Genomic DNA, 17,303 nt, shown 5'->3' with positions numbered 1-17,303 from the left:
TATATTCAAATGGTAATAGAGAAAATCAAAATAACAAAAGAATAAAGAAATAGATTGATATAAATGTAACGGTTACGGAAAAAGAATTCAAGGTTAACAATTACGATATAAAGTATATTCACGCTGTGTGCGGTGTTATCTGTACAGCACATTATTAAAATAATTTACGGACATAAAATGGAAATATGAAAACGTCTTTTTGGTATAAAAGTTAAAAATTGCAGTCGCTAAATTCCGAGTCTTCGACCTCGAAGCATTTCGGGACTCGAAAATCCAAACGTGATAGACGTTCAAATTATCTCGCTGAATGAAATAAAGTACGCGATTGAATGAAGTACGGTTATTTTCGGTGGCGGTTAAAGAAACGCAGTGGTTCATTCTAAAACGCGTAAATAGGATTCGAAATGTAGAATAGAGTGGAGAGAAATCGCGGAAACGCGCGCGTTCTTGAAACGAATCCCAGAGCGACGGTCACGGCAACGGGCTAGCGGGAGGAAGTAGCGGATCATAAGATTGGGTGGCACGAAGGTACGCGTGCGCGTGTAAAGCCGAGTGAACGAGCGAGCAAGCCGCGAGCGCGATCTATTCCCCGTGCGAATGTGTGTGCGGTTCTCCCGATTTAGGCACGGCAGTCTAACGGCGACCGCGGTACCGTTGACATTGTACATTGACTTGTACTCAATCTCGGACAGGCCAAGAGGCTCCCCCGGCCCCTCCCCGTCTTATACACTTTTCTATCCGCGTTTCTCTTTCCGTCTTTTTCTCTCTCTCTCTCTCTCTCTCTCTCTCTCTCTCTCTCTCTTTTTCTTCCCTCTCTTCTTTCTTTCCTTTTTTCCTGTTTGTCTTCTTCCGTCTTTTTTCCTCTCTTTTTCGATTATTCCGTCTATTATCGTTCGTTCACCGCTTGTGTTTCTCTCCGCCGGTTTTTCTCTCTTTCTCATTCTCTCTTTCTCACACACGGCGACGCATACGCGTAAACCACCCCGTGTACGAGCGCGCGTGCAGACGCAAAGCAGAGAGAGAGATATATAGACCGTCGTTCGACTTGGTCGCGGCGGTGTACATATACACGTACGTGTTACGCGAAGGTGCGCGCGCATAATTCAGCGGCCAGCAGCAGCGGGCCAGAGCGGTAGCAGCGAGCTTAACCGGAGTATATACAATCGTCATCGTCTCGTTTTGCGCGTACGTCGTCGTCGCTCGATGCACGGATGCCGTCGTCGCGGCACGCCGGTCGCCGCCAGCGATAACGCGCGCTACCACCGCAAGCTACCAGGTATCAGTCGACGTCGCGGCTTCGTCTATATGAAAAGAGGCATCAAGGAGAAAAGGCCGCCCCGCACCGTCGCCGTCGTCATCGTCGCCGCCGCCGCCGCCGCCGCCGCCGCCGAGAACCACCGTCGTCGTCGCGTCGTCGCCGCCGCCGCCGGCGCAGTCGATACCACTAGCAGGGTGGGAGAGAGGGTCGACGGGACCACGAGGAACTGAAGTGCGCCGTGAGCGCGACAGTCCCGCGCTCTCGGTACGACGACAGTGGCACCCCTCGGGGTAAGAACGTGCGTGCGTGCGTGCGTGCGTGCGTCTTCGTCCAGTCGAGTTTCCGAAGTAATTCGGTCTTCCGTAGAAATTTCGAATGAACAAAATCGTCGCACCACCGCGAGTGTGTGTGCGAGCGTGCTTTTTTTCCTTTGCCCTCTCCCTCTCGCGCGCCACCACTCCCCGCTTTCTCCCTCGCTGATTTTTTTTATCACGGGATTTGTGTGTGCTCCGATTTCTCCCTTTCTCTCTGCTGTCGCTGCGTTCTCTCTCTCGCGACCCTCGGCGGGTTGGTCTCTTGTATATACAATTCTTTTTCCTAGACGCCGCTCCGTATTCTCGAATCGCCAACAACTGTCACCGTCCTCGCTTCCATCATCATCATCATCATTATAATCATCATCATCCAGCGCACGACGGTGGAGGTGGCGACGACGACGACGACGGCGGCGGCGGTGGTGGTAGCGGCGACGGTGGCAGCGGCGACAAGCGGCAGTGAGCGGCGACACAGTGCCACCTCCTCGATTCGAGAGAATCGAACGGTTGGTTGGTCGGTCGGTCGGTCGGTCGCGGAGCGCGAGAGGTGCGCGAGAGTGTCCGAGAACGGTCCGAAAGCGCGGATAAATGTGTCGGTCGCGTTACAAGACGTGAAGCGCGAGCGAGAACGGGCGAGAAAGCGAGAGAGCGAGAGGGTGAGAGAAAGAGTGTGAGAGAGAAAGAAAGGAGGAGAGTGAGAGTGGGAGAGAAAGGGGGAGAGGGTTGGGGAGGGAGAGCGCTCGCGAGCGCGCGCGCGGGGGCACCCGGAGGAGCGCACGGTAAAGCGAGCGAGTTTATTTTTAGTAGCAGAAGGTGAAGAAGGCGGGCGAAGAGCACCGCGCGGAGTGGTATTAAGCAGCAGCACAGTGGCCCGATGAAGCGGCGTATGTGACATCGGGTTTTCCTCTCTCTTGCCACCGTCGAGGAAGAAGAGACACCTCGCAGACATCTTGCTGCCACCGTCCACGGTGAGTAGTATGTCGCCACACTGCCGTCGGCCACCCCCACCCGCCCCCCTGCCGTCCCCTTATCCCCCTCCGGCTTCCTTTTGCGCCCACCCTCGCCCTCGCAGCCGCCCCTTCCCCTCGTCGGGGATTGATTCGCCATTCCGCCCACTAGGACACGAGCCTCCACTATCCTCCTCTTCCTCCTTCCTGCATTTTCCACCCTCTTTCGCTCATCCCTATTTTTCTCTTTCCTTCGCTCTTGTTTTCTTTTTTTTTTGTGTATATTCTTTTCTCTCTATTTCACTGTATACGTTTTTTCCACTTTTACCTTTTTGCTCATCCCCTCTTCATTATTTCTCCCGTGCCATTTATCCATCCATCCATTTACCTATCCACGCAGGCACGCACATGCCCACCTCGCTGTCGATTGTTCTCCCTCTCTCTCTCTCGTTTTTTTTACCCTCTCTGTTTATCTCTCCTTTCGCACAGAACACCTCGAGGGAGCTTCTCGCCGTCGACCATCGTCCACTCCCATCCCCACCAACCCGCGCTGCCCTCCTCCGTTCCTTCGTGGAGTTACGAAAATTATGTAACGCGCGCTCAATCCGGGCGTTTCTTGTTCCGTTCGCCTTTCTCATCTTCCTCCTCTGGATATCACGATCTGGTCCCCTCCTCGATCCTTCCTCCCTCCCCGGCCCTCACCTTTCCTCTCTGTTCCTCTCCCCTGCGCTTTGCCGTTCTTCCGAACATTATTTCGGGAGTGCCAGCAGACCTGCCAGCGCGGACCCTGAAAGAGCAAACGAGAAAGAGAGAGCAACGGACAAAATCGGAGAAAGAGAGAGAGCGAGAGAGAAACTTGTACATGACGCGTGCCCCGGGATCGAGCAGGCGCATTGTCGAGAGAAACCGTTTCGATTAGGGATGTAAACCGGTCGTGTGTATGCCACCACGCGAGATACGCCGGGTAGCAGCGAGATTCCGACGTCGAGGATTCGCGGAATCCGCGACCCCGTCAGATTGACCCCGTTATTCGGCTCTGCGAGTTCGTGTTGCCCAGCTCGTCGCTCGGAGTCTCGGAGCTCCTCGCGATCGTCGACGAGATTTTTCCACGTTCACTCGGTGAGCGATGTTGAGCATTTTCTTGTCCAAAATCTCCCTCGAATTCTCCCTAAAAACTCAATCCATCACGCGACCCGAACGTGAACCTGAAAAGAGAGGGAGAGAGAGAGAGAGACAGAAAATACAGCTGCGCGATTTTATAAATCTCTAATCTTCGCGGTTTTACGTGGAAAGTGTACAAATGTAATATTTCTTCCCAAACAGTTTCTTAATAGTGTTTACGCCGAATCGAAATTCCTCCCGTACATCGCGTGGACGATGATTCATCGACTCGACAGACGAATTTTACGATTGGGCTCTCAAATTCGCGGAAAAGATTAGACACGGTTGGACGACCTCGTCGAAGCAGTTAATTTTGCATGCGTGCATTGCATGTCGCACATGTTCGCGCGCGATCGGCACCGCGCATCTTTCGCATCGCGTTGCATGCATAGAAAAAGGTGCTTCGGTTAGTTTCCGGTGACACAGAATCCACCTCTGACGCGAGATCTCTCTCGCGGAGCAACAGAGGGAGGAAGGGAGAGAGACCGACGGGTTTTTTTATCGCTCGTTGAACGGACGCGAGCATCAGTTTCTGGTCAACTCCGACTGTAATACGCGTGAGGCACAGTCGAAGACTCGCCTTTGTCCCGCTTTCGTGGTATCGACCCGATACGGGTGACCTAGACTCACTTGCCGAGGAAATATACCCAACCTTTGACAGCCGCTCGTTCGCTCGTTCGTACGTTCGTTCGTTCGTTCGTTCGTTCGTTCGTTCGTTCGCTCGTTCGCTCGCCACGACGAAACTGCCTCGACGAATCGATAAAGGGTCGCTAATAATTACGCACGTGCGAAGCCCGCGCGCACATCGACGGATCTCGTTCGCCGTCGACGTCGGACGTCGGGCCCGTGCAGCCAGACGACGAGGACGACGGCGAGGGGGGAAAAAAAGAGGATGTTCGCGCCGTATAGGAAATGCTTGAACACGGAGGCCGTTAAGTTATTTCGGTGCTGCCGACGACGGTCGGAATTTGGTATTGAACCGCGCGCGCGTCCGTCCGACATCGCACGCGCCTTCTCTCCTCTCTTCTCTTTCGCGCTCCGTCTTCCTCGACGGCGATTTAACGCGCGCGTGTCGACGGGATGCGGTCGCCGTTTATTTTTCCGCCCATCGCGGGGCATCAAAATGTTTAGCGGATTACTGTGCGCCCCGCTGTACATTGATAGAACTTGGACGCCCACCCGAGCGCCGTCTCGCCGTGGCGAACGCGCGCTTTTTTTTTGGCGAAATAGACCATCTGTCAAATAACATAACGACACTCTTAACGATCGCTGGCTGAAATATAAATGATTGTCAATCAGCGATGTGCGTATGTAAGAATGCCCCTATTTTTCTTGTCATTTTATTTCTGAACCTTGCGATGAAAAATATATCTGCGAAATTATTTGAAAGGATGGCAGAAATTTTTATATATCAGAATAGAAGATGTGAAAATTTTTGCGAGCTATACGAATACTGATTTATATCTCGACAATCGATCGGTACTGTATTAAAATTCTTCTCGCTTTTCGGAACGTATTGTTACTACATCTTGCACAGAAAAATACACAAAAGGAATTCAAGAAAAGACGCTTTGCCGTGACGAAATAATAGAGTTTTATATCTTACGAAAATATTTTTAATATCGCTTACAACATTAAAAATAATATTTCGAACTTCTCTTAAAGTCAAGCGACTCGTTTTTTTCGACGGCTGACAGTCGAATCGCTGTATAATTAGGCAAGATAAACTTCCTATGGCTACGCGTAGCGCGAGTTCTGCCAAACTGTCACGAGAGAGAGAGAGAGAGAGCAAGAATGATTTTTCCGCCGGGACGTACGCCAAGATATACGAAGACCGATTAAGGGTTAATAACGCCGTCGGGATAACGGTTGGCCAGTCTGTCAAGGATTCCCGCGACTTGTTTATAGGATGTAGAATTGCGACGTGAGACTCGAAACCGTGCGCGGCTCGTGTCTCGTTCCCGGGAGATGGGAAAGTCGAGCGCGTAACCGCTGCAAGTAGAAATAGACAGTCGATGTCAGACGCGCGCCCCATGAAAGCAACAGAGCAGGGACGAGCCGCACTTGATCGATTAATCGATGCTGGCCGCATCCTCCGTGTTGGAACCGATCGTATTTCTTTCGTCGTCGATTCTTGACTTCATTATACGGTATTTTTCACTGAATTATTTCCATCAAAATATTTTACTAGACTTCGTCAGAAATTTATTCGGTTATTTGATAGTATTTTATATCACATTGACTTAATTTTAAACGATTTGAACTGTGTGGTATAATTTCTATTGATTGCAATTAATTATTAAGGCAATGTATCGATATATTTTATTATTATTGCAATTCGCTTCGAAAAGAAAAAAAGCTCATGTTTATGTATTTGTTTCTCCATAAAGTTTATCTTATCTTTTGTGCGAAAAAATGTGATGTGTGTAGGTTGCGTACTCTCAATATAGAAACGTGATACGTGTTATCGGGAGCTGGGTTAATAATTCACTCTTCTATTCTCCGCTCCACATATTTGAGGTGTATACCTCTGCGTGCGTATATTCTCGCAGAGATATCCGTTTGTTCCGATGGAGAATTTCGCATTCCGGCTATTGTTCCTTCGTCTTTGGTCGCGGAATATAAATAACACACTTGGCAATCCCTTTCCGTCATCGGGCTGTGAACTGGTTAAAAATACGATCCGTATAATGTCTAATGGTTATAAATAAATCGAATAACGTTTATATATCATCCGGTAACTATTATTTGCGACTCGCGTTGCAGAAGCGCGACACGCGCGAAGCCACGTCGCGACGCGAGCCAATTCGCAACTCCAAATGTTAATTTTTTGGATTCGGTGCAACGCGTCGAGTGCCATGAATATCTTGGAAAAAAATACATTGGGGCGTATATTTTAAATTTTAAATAAGTGAATATTCGATTATGACTGATCGCAGATTATTACTAAATAAATTGAAGATATATTTTCATCATTTAATTGCAACTCTCGTGAAAATATCTATTATTCGTTTTTGCAAATATTCTTTTCTTACTTCGCCGCAGCTCTTTTATTCTCGATATTAAATAATTCCGCAACTTCAAGAATCACTTTTCCTATCTCTGCTTCTCATCTCTGCTTCCTACGGTTGAAAAGGCATTCCCGGTGGTCTCGCGACACCCGATATAGTCTCTATATACGTCCGTTAATATAGGGTTCGATATTTACTCGCGGATGAATAGAGCGCGCGAAAGTTTAGGGAAAAAAAAAAGACGGAGAGCAAAAAAAGGGGAGGAGAGCAGCGGGATCGACGCGGCGCGCTATGTATATATTTCCAGCCGCCAAACAGTGAAAGAGCATATTACACACGTGTCTTAGTTATTTTTAATCCCCGACGAGATACGTACACGTACCGGGACCCCCGTCCCGTCCTTCCCCGCGCACCCCTGGAGTATTAAAAGTTACGTACCTGCCACCTAGTCAAATTTTTCGTCTCGGTGATCGGCGACGAACACCAGACGGTGGTGGTTAAAAATATCACGGATACTTCCCCCGTAATTTCCGTACGGCCGATCGGTATACCGAATTTACCGCGTAATTCGACGACCCTCCTCCTCTCTGCCGGATCGAAACATCGCAATAGTCGTAAGCAACGTTAAAGCAAGCAAGCCGCACGATAGACCGGCGGCGTTTTACTCTTTCGTATCCGATGTTTACTGCGAATGGACGTGTATTTTTAATTACATCGGTTACGTAATGTTCCGAATTAAATCGAATTGGTATCTAATCCGCGAGTGAAATAGCTAACGAACAGCGGATAAACACAGTATTTTGCTCTGCTCGCTTATTTAATTTTTAACTGATTTATACACTGTTAAGATAATACAGATGTGTAAAAGTATTAAAAAAACGTGATTATATTCTCTTCATTTCTCTTTTTATGAAAATAACTCAGAAAGAAAGACTTATATATTTCTGCGACTTAATAAATGAGGACTCTGTTCCGAAAAGGTTAAAACGCCATCCGCTTTCATGAATGCCCGATTGTGCCGTCGAATTGAAGCGTCTCAAAAATCCGTTTATTGCGCTCGCTGAAATATTTCTCGGATGATAAATCACATCGCTCGAACGGAGTGATCGGCAATTGTCAGAGCTCGCGAAAAAATGGTCGCGAGAGAAGCCTCTCGTTTTTCTCCACCGACGCTTTTGCGACAATCTGCCCTCGTGCGAGTCACGCACATTCCGTTGCCGGGCGCATGTACAAACGCGCATTAATTATTGTTAGAGTGTTTTGCCTTGACCTTTCCTTACGAACTGATATCGAAGTCGTCGCCTCATAGGATATTTAATATCCAATAAGAGCACAAAAATACACACGTACACTTCACATTGTAGTTCGTATTTGTTTGTTTTCTGACGAAAAAAAAAAAAAAAAAAAAAATAGAGATGTACACGGGACATTTCGGAAATGTGCTTTTGAATCGTGTCCGAAAAACACATCCGATTCGGCTTGACAATCGAAAAATCCGGACAGAATCGCATCCATCTTTGAAACGTCCTGTATTCTCCCCCGCGAGTTCAAATCGATATCCGAAGGTGGAAATCCTTCGCGTTTTCATTGCGCCGACACGCTTCCGCTTCCCGAGGGGTTAATGGACGTAGTTTAACAGGTTCAGTCACGGTTGACAAACTTGATAATGAGCCGCGGTTGTTAGCGCGTTAGAAACTGCGTTAAAAGTATTTAGCATGCACGCGCGCATACACGTGTGAGTGTGTGTGCGTGCCTTCCTCCTTTCATCGCCGAACGATTGTTGTCGTACGTCTTGCCATTGTATCGCGTTATGCGATTACGCATCAGACAATTGAAAGCGAAGACGAGTCGAGCGCGTTGCACTCTCGTCATCTCCCCGCCAGATCCGCGCGAAATCGCAATGAAATTTTATTACTTCTCGCTGAGCGACGAAAATTGCCGTAATTACGGACAATTCAATCTCTAATGCTACATGGAGTTATAATTTTACGCGAAATTCATACCATGTATAGTTTTACGTGAAATCCTCCGCATAAATTGTCGCCATTAATACTGTCGCACGAGCGTGACGACCGGGCTGAAGAGTGAGGGGAGGAAGCTTAAAACTCGGCAGAGCTTCCCCATTCTCTCTCTCTCTCTCTCTATTTCCGAGATTTATGACGACGGGCAAAATTCGCCCGGATCAAGGCAACACGGTCTAATCGGCCCGCTATTTTAATCCCGTTACTAATAATACCGTCTATTTTGCCGTCCGTGGTGCCCGCGCGCTTCGGGGAGGAACCTTAATCAAAGTTAATACCCGCGAAGGCCGATGAAACTTCAATTTCGAGCGAAACACCGAATAACTGATTGGCAAGATCGTGGCCCGGCGCGAGGATGAAATCAGCTCTGTCAGCTGTGTCGCGTGTTTTAGAAAAATCACTCGCGACTCGCCGCTAAATTGTTTTGGAGCGCGACGGAGATCTTCCTCGCGCGTACAGGATCCCGAATTTCCACCGAACCGGCCGATTCCTCCGGTAAAGCGAGTAGGAAACTTCTAAAATATCATGACGCTACAATTACTGAGTTACAGGCGATCGAAACTTCCCGAGCGAGTTAAGCAACAGTTTATTCTGTAGTCAGTTTTAAATAGACTTCGCTGTGTAACAGGATTTTAGTTTAAAGACAAGTGCGGACCATGTCCAAACATTAACCGCTTCTCTGTCAAATTATTTCGTCAGAGTTAAAAAAATATCAGGTTTTTCTCTTTTAAATTTTTAATAAAATTGACGTCTTGAAAGAGATACAAAATATAAAATATATAAATAATAATACTTTTAAGATGCCGCGCCGTTGCTAAGCAAGCGCCACCCGAGTTAACTCGGGCAAATTCGTACCGGTGATGACGTACTGTCCGAGTATAGTCTTGCAAATCAAGGAAGCGGTTAAACATCGAGATACTGATAAATAGTGACGTTTCTCAAGACTCTTGATCGAGAAAAGATGAATTCGCCGAATTCATTGAAGAGATCTCGTTATTATCTGTGAGTACACATGAATGGCCGCGAAACACCGTATCTGTATATAGAGAAGACAGAGAGGGAGAGGATCGAGTGATAAAGTGCAATCGATAGACGATGGATCCCAGCCCGATCGCTCAATTTAGTTTGCGCCGGCCTTTTCGCTCGCCGCTTGATTGTGTTTACATTTTGCCTCCGTAATCTGATATATCGCGCACGTGGATAAAATACAATGTACTTAACCCGAATCAATTAGTTACCCCGGCTAACGCATCCAGCTGATTCACTCCTGATCCACTCTCGCCGCGATAGAGAGAATGCGCGCGGTCCGTCACGCGATCGATCATCGTCGCCGGCTGAATTCGCAGATATGAATTCTGCAAAAGCTGACCAAACGAAATCTGCAAAGAAGCGTTAGAGCATATCGTATAATATATTAACGATTTTTCCGCAGATGTTAAATTATTCTAAAAAATGGTAAAATACACTTTGGACAAGATTCATTAAAATTACATTCGATTTACTTTGAGAAATTACGTTAAATAAATTAATTGTATTAAATTTAATGCAATGAAATAAAATAAAAATATAAGCTGAATTTTTTCACAATTACGATAGCAGGACGTCACACAGATTTTTCCGTGGATAATGAATAAAATAACCTTGCTTTTAGCAGGATTAATATGCTCGTATATTTTTCTCGCTGTTCATTACGCGCGTGCGAGTGTATCTGTATTTTATCGCGATTGGCTATTTCTCGTTCTTTTCGCGCCGCGCTAAAGAGTTTGTCCCCTCTGACTTATTCGATTCAAATTCCTCCCTCTCGCTCGTACACGTCTCAGTTTTACCTTGGAATTACGTATTACCGCGCGTTCTAAATTCTTCACGCGCGTACCCGGCCGTCTCCGAAAATAGAAATTAATTTCACGCAATGCGTGCGCGTCGTCCGCGAGTCTGTTTAAATAATAATCGTGCTATATCATATCTGGAATTTTTCCTCCTTCCTTCCCTCATTCTTTTTTTTCCTTTCTCGGTTTTTTCTGCGTCCCCCTTTTTTTCCTCTTCCTCTATTCGAGTACGCACACATCGTCCGCGGCTCCTTGTTGCTCTCGGCCTCCTTGCAAAGTGGCGCGGCTGATGTACATATTGTATGCATATAATTTTTTTTCCTCGATATTAGAACTTTTAAAAGCTGATAATTTACCTCGTTTGTTACAAGTTATTCTCGGCCGGGCTTTTTTCGCATTACTGTACACGATACACATGCGCATGTAATCCAATTTAACATGTAAATAGGTGAGGTTATTTATATCCTTCACTTTTTACACGTCGTGGCTGGATGCGTGTAAAAATAGGGAAGAGCCGATGCTGCGCCGGCAGGATCTCGCGTTAACTGTTAACGTATACACACGTTGGTCGTGTTACAGCGTTACGCCGATTAAAAGGCATGCGCGCAAAGAGCGCGTTGTGTAGAAAAGATTACGAGGGCACGATAGAAGTTCCGTTTAATCGCGCGGCGCCCACGTTTTTATCCGTCACGTTTATCGATAAACGACGAAACACTGAACTGGATTTTGCAAATCCAAAACAAACTCGAGACGTTAAGAATATTTTTGTATACTTGGTGCTCCTCTCGAGCGTTTTCTCTCTGCGATACGTAAATGAACTGCGGTCTGTTTGTTCCCAGCAATATCAAATTTCTTTTCATAAGAAAAATATGAAAGTGAAATATTTGACTAAATGTCAGAAATAATATTCCGTAACGAAGAGAAATCTTTCCAAAGTTTTATATTTCAAGAAATATTGTTTATTATTTTACAAGGAGGCACGAAATTGACAAGCAGCGCTGTTGCTGAACGCCGAAACGGAAAGATCGCGTTCTCTTTCATTATATCCCAGAATATATTTATTTTAGCCTGAGTTGAGATATTTGATTTCCGTCCTCCGTTCAGCTACATTTCTTTCGTTGTATACGGGCTTTCTGCTTCGTTTTATTCAAAGCTGCTCCGACATCTACGTTGCCTCGCGCGTCTACGATCTGCAAATGTTTCGGTAAATTTAGCCGCATCAAGCGTAGAAGCGTATAGCGCGAAGATATGCTTTTGACATCGCCGGTTGATGTATGGTCCTCATATGCGAGAGATGAGAGAAGCATCATCGCTGGCGGCAGGGGTGGAGGACGGGGAGTTTCACGGCTCAAGGCTAAATTTCATTGTTTTCTGTGTACACAAATATTATTTTATTATTGCGTGCCTCGCGCACGCGAGTGAAATGCTGACTATGATGTCAGGAAGGAGATTTAGAGTACGCCGCCATTAGAGCGTGCTGCTATTAGAACACAGGTCACGACACAGATGACTTCCCTTCCGAATGCAAATATTTTTATTCGACATATAACGCTGCTTCCGGAATTCAGTCGCGACTCCTAATAATTTTCATCGTTTGACATTTAGGTGGCGGTTTGAACCCCCCGTGGTCGAATTCCGCGATGAAGTTTTCGAATGAAATGATACGATAACGTGGAGTATACTTTTATATTTTATTCATAGCATTACAACGGTCAAAAATTCTTCCACGCACGCTCGCACGGGTATTATTTCACGGGAATATCGGCCGACGTTGAAAAGAATCGGGATGGATTTTTATTCGCGCACAATTGTCATTGTGGAACATAATGAGATCGAGGTGTGTATATTCCCCGCGTTCTTTGTCAAGCCACGTCGCCGCGTCGTGTCAATGCATATTGCATTTTCTGCCGTTATATTGACATGACCTTTTAAAGGATTAATCGATATGGTCGCCTCGCGCAATAAGGTGTTCCGTCGATGAGAAACAAGGGCCGCGAACGCCGCACAGCCGCTCTCGATAGGAATTATCGTAGAATCAGGTCGCGACTATTATTTATCCCCTTTCCACCGTCGGGATTCGGGTCAATCGATCCGATATCGGTTACATACTTACATCGTTAACACTGCGTCGCTGACTTTCTAGAAAGCCGCGACACGCTTCGTCGCTGAATGGCGCTATTTAACGCATTCAATGTGACTTTGGACGCCTCGCGCTCGTCGCGTGGACGTGTGCCACTCTGTGCTGATAATAAATCTCGATTTTCTAAAACTGTCGTGTTTCATTTAAATAGGTGATATTGAAAACACTGAAAATACATCAAGTTCGCAGCGGGCAAATAAAATAATGAATAATATAAAGTTGATTAATATACATCATTATTTGTTATCGATTCTTGTATTTATATTATTTATTAAACTATGCGATTAGCTTTGAAACCATTAGCTTTGTCACAGGCTTTGAGGAAAATCATTTCAGTACTGATTTCCGTGAAAGCCATTTGCCAAAGCGTTTACTTAATTATTAATAACACATTTATCGGTAATTAATTATGTTTCTCGAAGCCTTTTATAATCTTGCACTGACGTCATCGGCGTGAGCGCGGTCGTCACTTCTCATCGAATGCTGGGATGCGTGTTTCGAGCGAGTCGCGAATTTCAATCGCGCAAAAACTTGAGAGACTTGGAGTGTCGCGCGCGCGCCAAAGATATGTCGACGCGATGCATTTCAGGTATGGCAACGGTGATCGTTGCATAATTTCGTTGCCGCCGACACGCGATCCGATTGCACAGTGTGGCAATAATGCTTCCACGCAATTATTTTTCCGTGATGAATGGTGTGCGTCGGCGGTCAGGGCCGCCTTGTTACCGCGCGCGGACAGTCCATCCATCGTCCTCACGCGAAATGATGAGCGATGAAAAGAAATTCGTCAAAATTAAATGCAAATAAATTTCTGTCATAAGTCAAGTGCCGCTAAATCAATTGATATCCCGGAAGACTCACTTGTTATTCCAAAAGGATACATTTGTGAAATTGAATTACGCACACTCGTGAATAAATTACACTCTTTTTGCATAATTCGCGATAAAGTAACGAATTTACGTTAAAGTGTCGTTTAAATTTTTCTTTTATCTTTACTGAAATTTTTCTGCATTTTTTAAAAGTAAATTAACATGCTTGAGGTTATTTTCAAATTAGCGGGGTGGAAAAAAAATAGGAGGTAAAAACGCGGCCTTGTCTCTCTTTTTGATTTCTCATTCCGCAAACGCGGCCATTATGAATCCCGCGAATATGCGCACATTCATGCAGCGCACAGCAATTTCTCCGTCGACGATTATTGCAAAGTAGTCCTCAGCATCTCCGGCGTACGCCTCGCGGAAAGCATCCGTTCGCGTGTACGACTGCCGCACGCGAGCCACGATAAGCGGTTCGTTTGCATTTCCCGAAGCAGATAACGCTGATTCATTTTCGAAGCGGGATTTCTTTCTCTCCTTCTTTTCTCCTCGGTTTTCCCTCTTACAATCCGCAATTGCGAACAAGTGGAGATATCTTGGTTGATACTCCACGAGGGTGACATCAATTCTGAAGAGATATCGATGGATATTGACAATACAAAATGATATCGTGAAATTTATTATGAAATATCTATCCAACGAGAGATGCCGTACGAGTGAAAAAAAAAATTTAATAGAAGGAAAATAAAAGTAGATGTCGAACATGAATGTTGATACGTGAGTTTACCGTCAATGTAAATAAATGTATAATAGAAAAAGATTGCGTATCTCTTCTAGATAAACTCGATCTCTACAGCTTTGCAAGCAGTCAACTTCATAAAGAACAAATTGCAATATCGATGCTTATCGGTGCTCGCGAGTCGTGACTAACATCGACGCCCAGTGTCAGCGCTTGAAAACATATACAGCCGTCGGGCATTAGAAATGGTATAATTTTCGACGATGCGCTCGATTACGGTGTGTTCGGCGTGCGGGCAGAGCGTCGCGTTTCCGTTGTCGCGGGAACACGCCGGAGGGTGCAGCTCGCTTTTGCGTGTCGGCGGCCATCGGAATTCGAGTTCGTCGAAATTACAGTGCTTTCGATTCCCTCGCCAATGGAGAATATACCATTATATTTGTCGAGAGAAAGAGAGAGAAAGAGAGAGAAAGAGCGCGCACCCGCGCCGACGTCTTCACAAACAGACGCTCGTTTGTCGACGCTCGCGGCGATTGACGTCAGATCGCGTCTTACGACAGCCGACGGGTTTACATGACAATTATTTTAGCCCGTTATCAGGGCATACGGCGCGATGATAGCGCGAGGGCTTCCGCTGGTATCTTGATATCTGTCAAGCCTTTTATCGGGCTCGAACGCAGGCAGTAGTTCGCGCGAAAGAAGACCGTTTTTACACGCAAACTGACTCTATCTTAAAGTTAATCTCGCGCGCGTGAATCTACATAACAGTACCATAAACTGGAGTCTTTAGATATCGCACCAGTTCGACTGTGACGCGGTGAACCTATGATCGTGCGAAGCGCTGATCAGTGGAGCTATTTGCACCTGTGCGTCAGTGCGTGACGATTGATTACGCGTAATCGTTTTATGCCAGTTAACAATCCTCGTGCGAGCGCGCGGCCACTCAGCCAGTTGTCGAGCGAACCGGATAATTCGAAATTCGTTGCTGATTAGCGGCGAAACGCATGTCGGAATCAGTCCGGAGACTGACGAATTTCGCCGGAAAAATCACACACGGAGAAAGGTACGGTGTCGCGTGAATTTTGCAGTATCGCGACTCCCGAACACACCGATCGGATGAGCCGTGATGCATCGACAGGCACTTTATTTAAATGTATTTCCTGTAAAACGCGCAAAATTGATGCGCGCGTTTAATTTTGTTTGATACCCCGCGCGTTTGATTCGCATTTTATCTGCACATTAAATTAAAAATTAATTGACGAGTGAGAAATAATGAATGACCGCAAATGGCGCGCGCTTCGTTATTATTAAATCGGCATTTATGCAATCGCCTGTTTATTCCGTGCGATGTGCGTTACAGACGTTCGTTACATAAGCTCTTTTTCCACCGCACCCGAAGCATTAGCCATTATTAATGAATATTTTTTTCCCTCCGATTCCCGTGATACTGTATCTCGCATCAGCATGCAAATTGGAAATGTCCTGACCCAATTTCGGCGCTGCAGTAGTGTAGGTCAACGCGCATAGATCAGTAGTCTAGATCGATGACTGGCGTTCTACCGTGCCTCGGCGACCACAATCTTTTCTATGAACGAAAAGCCCTATCGATGCCCACTGCACGTCCACTTCCTCATAGCGAATAGAATTCGACTAATAATATAATAACATGTGCAATTATAACGCAATCATATCTCGCTGATGATGAATAATGATTCTGCTATACCATGACGATATAATAGCACACCATTATGCGTTAATTAGTACAATTAAGGTCGCGGCATAATAATACAATGCAAATTTAATCTACGCGCAATTAATGTACACGATAGCGACGAATGATCCTTACTTGCCGATCGAAATAGATCGCTATAATAGGCATTATTCTCGGGGAAACGCGCGCGGGCATACGTCAGTGCTTACGTCGGGAGACTTGATTACCGAGTCAATTGTCTATCGGTATGACGGCATCTGAACGACTTTATACCGATCGTGGAATCAGGGTGTCTCATACAGGCGTCTCGCGAAGCGCTACAAGAAATTAGCTTCTGCTCAAATGAATTATTAACCCGCGAGTGTAGAGCCGTTGAGAATTACACGCTTCGTTTCGTATCGCGAATTTTTCCTGACAAATGGTCATGCGGCGGCGGTGCTTAATTAATTAATATTAATCACACACCGTCGACGGCCACATTCGCCTCTCCCCATGACCCACAAACACACTTTCGGCTCTTCATGAGTAATCGACATTCGCGGAATCATTAACTGTGGGCCGCGCATAATATGACGATGCGAAACGCCAATGTGAGCGCGAATTGATGACGATCGCGAGTCGTGAGATCGCGCAGATGTCTGTTAACATAATTATGATCGCGCTCCCGGAATTTTACGCCGCAATTAGTCACGGGAAATGAATGCCGTCCGATGACGATTTACGGACGGACGGACGGACGGACGGACGGACGGGAGTCGTGACGTAAGAGATTAAACCGCTGTAGAGCGAGCGCGATTTTATGAAATGTCAAAACTACATCTAAATATACGCGCGTGTAAGAATACAGATACGAATGCGGATAAATATACAAATAAGTGTGTCCAAATCGGGCCTTCAAACTAAACTTATTATGCATTTTGTTTTATTCCGGAATGAGAACGTTATATAAATAGGAAAACTTTCGTGTTCGAATTGAATTGAGTGCTAATTGCGGGGCGACATTAAATTTGATCAGTGCAGATTTTTAGTTCCAACAGGCAAAATAAACATGGATGTTGAAACGCTTGAAATAATAATCGTAGCTTTGAAGATTTGAAAATGGCCATGCATTCGATATCATTAAACTTCTGGTGTCTAAAGTAAGTTTAATAAATGCGATAACGATATTGGAAAAGTTTTAGGAGAGAGAGAAACGTTATTTTCGGTTGTCAAAAGATAATTCAGAGATTACGATCAGTAATTTCGGCCTCTTAACTGGTGTCCGATAACCGATATTATCGCGACACATCAATGTAAACGACATATATTACGAATTTTTTTGTTTCCCAATGTAAAACGTGATAAGTATCATTATTTCATAATTTAA

At 45.8% G+C, this 17,303-nt stretch overlaps 1 protein-coding gene across 18 annotated transcripts in view; it reads left to right on the top strand.

The window, feature by feature from the left end:
- Positions 1-527: 527 nt before the first annotated feature.
- Positions 528-17,303, top strand: part of PMCA (plasma membrane calcium-transporting ATPase 3) — an 80,230-nt gene continuing 63,454 nt past the window's right edge. For 5 of the 18 annotated variants that reach the window (XR_001100659.2, XR_001100660.2, XM_067350141.1 and 2 more), the window contains exons 1-2: positions 537-1,548; positions 2,377-2,540. The gene's annotated coding sequence lies outside the window, so the exon portion shown is untranslated. The other 13 variants (XM_012365981.2, XM_012365980.2, XM_012365985.2 and 10 more) reach the window with 12 other exon arrangements.

This window comes from Linepithema humile, chromosome 2 (assembly GCF_040581485.1).
Source record: "Linepithema humile isolate Giens D197 chromosome 2, Lhum_UNIL_v1.0, whole genome shotgun sequence".
Taxonomy (NCBI): Eukaryota; Metazoa; Arthropoda; class Insecta; order Hymenoptera; family Formicidae; genus Linepithema; species Linepithema humile.
Note: the sequence above shows the minus strand (reverse complement) of the source record. Positions and strands in the feature narration are given on the sequence as shown.